An 8,608-nucleotide genomic window follows, 5' to 3' on the forward strand; every position below is an offset into this window, starting at 1 on the left:
CTTACATTGTGTTGAAAGCCTCAAAGCAGAACAAGAAGGGCTGAGGGAAAGAGGGATGGGAAATGGGAGAATTGCTGGAATTGACCAATGTGCCAGGTGTGGTGGTACACACTTGTAATCCCAGCAGCTCAGGAAGCTGAGGCAGGAGGATTACGAATTCAAAGCCACCTTTATGTATATCTATAAAGTGGTAGTTTTAAAACAATAAATAAACTGAAGGAAGGCCAATAGAATAGAAGTATGGAGAAAGGGAAGGAAGGAGAGGAGGGAAAGAAAAAGTACTGGGGACTGAACTGGAGGCAATTATTATTCTACATATGTATAATTATGTAAAATGAAAATTCCAATATCATGTATAATGCATTAATAAAAACATTCGGAAATCTCTTCCAGACTCCTTGTTATTTCTCTTTCTTCTTACTAATATTGTAGTTTCACCTGCTTTCTTTTTCCCCTTAAGATTGATAAGCTGTGTGCAGTGGTGCATTCCTGAAATCCTAGGCATTGCCCAGGTTGAGGAAGGAGGAGTCCAAAATTTAAGCATTCTAGGCAACTTATTGAGAATCTGTCTCAAAAAAAACTAAAAATAATAGTTGAGACTGTTCTCAGTGGGAGGGTGACCTGGGTTGGGTTCCATAATTACTATTGAGGGAAAAAAGAAGATTGAGAGCCACAAATTTAATAATTATTTGAATTTTTCATCAACTTATTCCAGATAATGAATTTCCAAAGTCATTCATTTTTTTCATTGTAGTACTTTTTATTCTTTTAAGATGGGAGTGTTTTGTCACTCTCGCTTATCTCTATTTTTTTTTTAAAAAGCAGTTTAAGGTTTTTTTAAATTTTATACTTTTTTCCATATATGTACATAGGGTAATAACGTCTGTCTCATTCTACTTTCCTTCCCATCCCCACCACCCCTCTGCATAATCCAAAGTTTCTTCATTCTTCCCTACCCACCCCCCACTATGGATCAGCATCTGCTTAGAAAACATTCAGCCTTTGCTCTTTTGGGAATGGCTTATTTCACTTCACATGATATTCTCTAGTTCCATCCATTTACCTGCAAGTGCCATAATTTCATTATTCTTTAGGGCTGAGTAATATTCCATTGTGTATATATACCACATTTTCTTTATCCATTCATCTGTTGAAGGGTATCTAGGTTGGTTCCATAGTTTAACTATTGTGAATTGAGCTACTATAAACATTGATGTGGCTGTGTCACCGTAACATCCTGATTTTAAGTCCTTTGGGTATAGGCCAAGGAATGGGATAGCTGGGTCAAATGGTGGTTTCATTCCAAGTTTTTTGAGGAATCTCCACAAGGCTTTTCATAGTGGTCGCACCAATCGGCAGTCCCACTAGCAATGTATGAGTTTACCTTTTTTCCCCACTTCCTCACCAATACTTATTACTGCTTGAATTCTTGATAATTGCCATTCTGACTGGGTGAGATGAAATCTTAGTTTTGATTTGCATTTCTCTAATTGCAAGAGATGATGAACATTTTTTCATATGTTTATTGATCAATTGTATTTCTTCTGTGAAGTGTCTGCTCAGTTTCTGTGCCCATTTATTATTATTATTTTTGGTGTTAAGTTTTTTGAGTTCTTTATATATTCTGGATATTAATGCTCTATCTGAGGTGCATGTGGTAAAGATTTTTTCCTATTCTGTAGGCTCTCTCTTCACATTATTGTTTCCCTTTGCTGAGAAGGTTTTTTAGTTTGAATCCATTCCACTTATTGATTCCTAAGTTTACTTCTTACACATTAGGAGTCCTGTTAAGGAAGTCAGGTCCTAAGATGGCATGATGAAGATTTGAGCCTACTTTTTCTTCTAGTAGTCACAGGGTCTCTGTTCTAATAACTAAGTCTTTGATCCACTATGAGTTGATTTTTGTACAGGGTAAGAGACAGAGGTTTAATTTCATTTCGTTACATATGGACTTTGTTTTCCCAGCACCTTTTGTGGAATGGGCTATCTTTTCTCAAATGTATATTTTTGGTGCCTTTGTCTAGCATGAGATAACCATATTTATATGGGTTTGTCTCTGTGTCTTCTATTTTGTACCATTGATCTACACGTCTATTTTGGTGCTAATACCATGCCATTTTGTTACTATTGCTCTGTTATAATTTAAGATCTGGTAGTGTGATGCCTCCTGCTTCACTCTTCCTGCTAAGGACTGCCTTGGCTATCCTGGGTCTCTTATTTTTCCCAATGAATATCATGATTGCTTTTTCTAGTTCTATGAAGAATATCAGTGGGATTTTAATAGGAATTGCATTGAATCTGCATAAAACTTCAGTAGTATGGCCATTTTGACAATATTAATTCTGCCAAGAATTAATCCAAGAACATGGGAGGTCTTTCCATCTTCCAAGGTCATCTTCAATTTCTCTCTTTAGTGTTTAGTTTTCATTGTAGAAATCCTTAACCTCTTTTGTTAGATTGATTCCCAAGTTCTGTGTTGTTTTGCTTTATTGAGGCTGTCGTGAATAGGGTAGTTTTCCTAATTTCTCTAGCAGTGGATTTGTCACTTATGAATAGAAATGCATTTGATTTATGGGTATTGATTTTATATCCTGCTACTTTGCTGAATTCATTTGAGTTCTAGAAGTTTTCTGGTGAAATTTTTTGGATCTTCTAAATATCAAAATGAGCTCCTCTTTTCCTATTCATATCCCTTTAATTCATCTGTTAAATTGCTCTGGCTAGAGTTTCAAGGACAATGTTGAATAGAAGTGATGAAAGAGGGCATCCCTATCTTGTTCCAGTTTTTAGAGGGAGTGCTTTCAGTTTTTCTCCATTAAGAATAATGTTGGCCATGGGCTTAGCATAGATAGCCTTTACAATGTTGAGGTATGTTCCTACTATCCCTAGTTTTTCTAGTGTTTTCAACATGAAGCAGTGCTTTATCAAATGCTTTTTCTCATCTATTGAAATGATCATATGATCCTTGTCTGTAAGTCTATTGATGTGATGTATTATATTTATTGATCTCCATATGTTGAACCAAACTTGCATCCCTGGAATGAACCCCACTTGATTGTGGTGCACTATCTATCTTTTAAATATGTTTTTGTATGCAATTTGCCAGAATTTTATTGAGAATTTTTGCATCTATGTTCATCAGAGATATTAGTCTGAAGTTGTCTTTCCTTGAAGTGTCTTTGTCTGGTTTTGGTATCAGGGTGATACTAGCCTCATAGAATGAGTTTAGAAGGGTTCCCTTCTTTTCTATTTCATGAAATAATTTGAGGAGTGTTGGTGGTAATATTCTTTGAAGGTCTTGTAGTACTTAGCTAAGAATCTGTCTGGAACTGGGCTTTTCTTGGTTGGTAGACTTTTGATAGTGTCTTCCATTTCATTGCTTGAAATTAATCTGATTAAATTGTGCATGTCCTCCTGCATCAGTTTGGGTAGATTGTATGTCTGCAGAAATTTGTTGATATCTAGTTTTTCTATTTTATTGTAGTATAAATTTTCAAAAATGTTTATTATCTTCGGTATTTCAGTAGTGTCTGTCATGATACTTCCTTTTTCAACACAAATTTTAGTAATTTGAGTTTTGTCTCTCCTCTTTGTTAGTGTGGCTAAGGGTTTATCAATTTTATTATTTCAAAGAACCAACTTTTTGTTTTGTCAATTTTTTCAATTGTTTCTTTTGTTTCAGTTTCATTGACAGCTCTGATTTTAATTATTTCCTATCTTCTCTTATTTTTGGTGTTGATCTTTTCTTCTTTTTCTAGAGATGTAACGTTAGGTCATTTATTTGTTGACTTCACTGCCTTCACAGTGTCCCAGAGATTTTGATATGCTGTATTGGTGTTCTAATTTACCTCTAAGTATTTTTTTATTTCCTCCTTTATTTCTTCTTTTATCCATCCATCATTCAATAGCATGCTATTTATGTTGGAATAGCTTATTTTTTATTTTATCATTGATTTCTAGTTTCATTTTGTTATGATCTGGTAGAATGCAAGGTAGTATCTCTGTTTTTTGTTGTTTTTTTTTTTTTTGTCTTTGCTGAGTGTTGCTTTGTGGCATAACATATGGTCTATTTTAGAGAAGGATCCATGTGCTGCTGAGAAGAAAGTGCATTCACTTGATGATGAAATACTCTATATATGTCCATTAAGTCTAAATCATTGATTTTATTATTTAATTCTACAGTTTCTTTGTTTAGCTTTTGTTTGGAAGATCTATTCAGTGGTGAAAGAGGTGTGTTAAAGTCACCCAGTATTATTGTGTTGTGATTTATCTGATTCTTGAAATTGAGAAGGGTCTGTTTGATATACATAGATGCTCCATTGTTTGGGGCATATATATTTATTATTGTTATGTCTTGTTGGTTATAATTCCCTTAAGCAGTATGAAATGTCCTTTATTATCCCTTATGAATGACTTTGAAGTCCATTTTGATATGAGGATGGAAACCCACTGTTTGTTTAGACAGTCCATGTGAGTGATGTTTTTCCCAGTCTTTCAGCTTCAGTCTGTGGATGTCTTTACCTAGGAGGCAAGTCTTTTGAAGAAAGCATATTTTGGGGTCTTTTTTACTAATCATATCCACCAGTCTATGCCTTTTGATTGATGAGTTTAGGCCATTTACATTCATGGTTATTGTTGAGATATGATTTGTATTCCCAGTCATTTTGATTTATTTTTGGTTTCTAACTTGATTTAGTTTCTCCTTTGATTGACCTTTCCTTTAGTGTAGTTCCTCCCTTTGCTGGGTTTTTTTTTTTTTTTCCATTTCCTCCTCAAGAAATATTTTTCTGAGGATGCTCTATAGTACAACAGGTTTTCTAGTTGTGAATTCTTTAAACTTTTGTTTATCATGGAAGGTTTTAATTTCATCTTCAAATCTGAGGCTTAATTTTGCTGGATATAAAATTCTCAGTTGGCATCCATTTTCTTTCAGAGTTTGATATATGTTCCAAGATTTTCAGGGATGGAGAGTCTGGGTTGAAAAATCAGCTGAGATCTGAATTGGATTCCCCCTATATGTAATTTGATTTTTTTTTATCTAGCAGCCTTTAAAATTCTATCTTTATTCTGTATGTTAGTCATTTTCATTATAACGTATCTTGGTGTGGGTCTGCTGTAATTTTGTACACTTGGGGTCCTGTAAATCTCTTGTAGTTGATTTTCCATGTCATTCTTTAGATTTGAGAAGTTTTATGATATTATGGTATTGTGCATTCCTTTGGTTCATATCTCCATGCCTTCATCGATTCTGATAAATCTTAAATTTGGTCTTTTTGTGTTATCCCATATTTCTTGGAAGTTCTGTTCATGGTTTCTTACCATTTTCTCTGTGTGGTCAACTTTATTTTCAAGAATACATATTTTATTTTCATTGTCTGCAGTACTGTTTTCCAAGTTATCTAGTCTGTTGGTGATGCTTTCTAATGAATTTTTAATTTGTTTTTTTGTTTCCTTTAAGGATCAAGCTATGTATTTTCTAAACTCCTTCTCTGACATTTCTTCTACTGTGTTGTCTATGGATTCTATTGTTGGAACACCTTGGTTTGTTTGGGGTGCTTTATTCCCTTGCTTTTTCATGTTGTTTGTGTGTCTTCTCATCTAGCAGTAGGGAGCTGGGAAAGTACCTAGCTACTACCCTGTAGTCTTACATGTTCCTGAAGGCTTCCAATACCTCACATTTAAGGGGGAGTCCAATATTAACAGCACACAATGCAAAAAATGTACCACCTTAAATGAAATAGCTCCTATTAGGCATTTACAGTTTTGAAACAATAAACAGAAATGAAGTTCAATTATTGTCTACGATTAAACAGTAAGTTGCTAAACATGTTTTATCATTTCAAATGATGGACAATGAGGGAACAGAAATAGTCTAATGTTTATGAGGGAGAGGGACAGAAGATAGAGGTAAAAATTTATAGTATGAGCAAAGGAGGAATTAATAGAAGTCACCTGTCATTATGAGAGAAGTGAGAGAGAGAATCCAGGGAGACAGGTAGGTGAGAGAAAAAAATATATACAGATTTTTTTAAAGAAAAAAATATAAGAATACACAAAACTGTAATATACTATTCAGATACCCCATTCCTCAATAAATTGATGCATGAAAAATATTTGGATTCAAAGAAGGTAGAGATATGAGAGAGAGGGTGAATAAGAAAAAAAGAAGAAAAGTCTCAATGGAAAATTGAATGATTGCTTCTGTTGGCTTTCAAAATTTTCTCAGTTTTCCTTCTCCACCAATAGATAGGGTTATCTGAAGTTTGATGTTAGCTCCAGTCCAGTGGGTGCTGCACAGGTTGGATGGGTGTCCTCGCACCCTCTTACAGTCTTCCCACCTGTTGTAGCTGGCCTCTTTCATTCCTGCACACTTCAGGACTGAGTGGGAGAGAGCCCAGTTTTCTCCAGTTTCTTCAATCTGTGCTCCCCCCCCACCCCCCGCCACTCTGCCTGCAGGGCACTGTCCCTAATCTCCGGCATTCCATGGGCTTGCCAAACCCAGCTGCAATCTGATGGACCTGGGTGTCAGCTTCCCCAGGCCCTATCTTGCTACAGTCCCAAGATCTCAATGCTCTTCCAACTTGCAGAGAGACCACCAGGTATGTGCTCACACAAAGGAGTGACACTGCAAAGAGTTGGCCAGATGGCAGCCACTACCACATCGAGCAGAAAGACCTTAGGAGCAACCAGAACTGCAGGCACCCCGATATATTGCCAGACCCCAGCCTATATCCCCAGACTGAGTGGCTGTGCCCCAAGATGGTGGTGGTAGTGGTAGCAACAAATCTGCTGGCCCTGGCTGGTGTCCCAAGATGGCAGCAGTCACGTGTAACCAAACCTGCAGGTACTGTGACAATGGGCTACCAAGCAAGAGCAGGCAGCAGGCAATCTGCTAACAACAGCAGATGTCTGGTGGGTGGACATAGGGTGGTGGGTGATGGGTAGGTGAAAGGCAGGCAGTGGGCAGGGAAGAGGCAGGCAAACAGGCAAATGGCAGATGATAAGCAGTGTTCAGTGTGTGATCTGCAGTCAAAAGGCAGGCCTTATGCTGGCAGATGGTAGGAGTTTATGGTGGATGAATGGGGGTAAACTGCAAGGGATCAGTGGGCAGCAACAACTGCCTTGCAGAGAAACAGTATTTTCTCTACTTGAATCTGGAGTTATGAAGGGATAAGAAATGCAGCCTCCCTTTAGTCTGCTCCCTTGGATCCACTTGCTCATCTTTATTAAGATGTCTCATTTTAAGTCCTTCAGGTTTTTGTACAGTAACTGCTTTGTCTTCTGACTCATCTTGGAGTGCTAATTGGTATACCTGTGACTAAGAATTTCTTTTTGGATGTCCTCTCATGAGGGCTTCATACCAAGGAAGACCTTCACTAATACTCTCAGCTAGATATTTCATAACCTCTCCATCCTTTCTGAAAATTTGAATTCTCTGAGCCTTCAAAGCAGAGAGCTATACCCTTCCATATTTCATAAATGCATAACCTATTATTCCTCCTAGTGTCTGTCTGCAATACTCTGGTGCTCAGCCAGTAGCCAAGTACATTCTTGTTCTCAGGGACACCTATTTCAGCTCTCTGTGTCACAGGAGACAGAAAGCAGTAACCTGGAAAGCCAGCATGTTGGACTTATGTTCCCCTCTTCTGACTCCATGGTAAATCCTGAGAATTTGTTATTTTCTTCTGATCATATTAGATTGTGTCCAAGAGGTTGTTCTGGATACACCTGTTCCTCCCCATTTTCGATAAGGCTATTCTTATTTTTGCACTGTGTTCTGATTTTGTCTTAGTTGTACTAACATTATTTGGATAGAATGGAGGGTTGTACATACCTCCAGGTGTGGTTGTGAAAGAGAAGTCATTTTGCAGAGCTGCTTATTTACGTGGAGTCTACACCCTTTTAAGTCATTTGTAAATCCTTGGAATTAAATGTGGATATATTTCATTATACAATGTATAAATGTAAAATGCAGTGAATGATGTTATGTCTAGATTTGCTAAAGTGAAAATCAATGGTAACTTTAGGGAAAACGATTTTGGAGGAGTACTTGAAGAGAAAGTCACTAGAGAGAATTTAAGAGTGAATGGAGAGCCTGAGATATGGCTCAATGGTAGAGCATGCCCCAGAGTTGACCCAAGTACTTAAAAGGACAATTAAGTCAATGAGTACAGACTCTCCTCTCAATGACATCAAACTAAGTAGCATAATTTTAAGTGACCTTATCTTGTTCAACTGTATCTTTCGATTATTTCATAATAAGCATGCAATATATTTACAACACGTCAAAGATTTTCAAAATTACATACATGTGGTACCAAAAGTACTAAACTAAGGTTTTAAGTAATAATTTCATAAAAATTATAAACTAAAAAAACCCTTGAATGTTTCTTACCAATTTCTTATAAAATCTATAAGTTTGCTTGTTTTTGTGAATAAAGAGAACATAAAGAAAAAAAAGTATTTTGAGGTCACTATTTCTTTAATGATAAAAGTACTCTAATTCTAGAACATTTAAATCTAGTCAAATATACAAAGTAAGCAATCATACCAAGATACTAAATTCAATAATAGTAACCAACAGAGAGAAATTCAGAAAGTAATCTTA

This window comes from Sciurus vulgaris, assembly GCF_902686455.1.
Source record: "Sciurus vulgaris genome assembly, chromosome: 4".
Taxonomy (NCBI): Eukaryota; Metazoa; Chordata; class Mammalia; order Rodentia; family Sciuridae; genus Sciurus; species Sciurus vulgaris.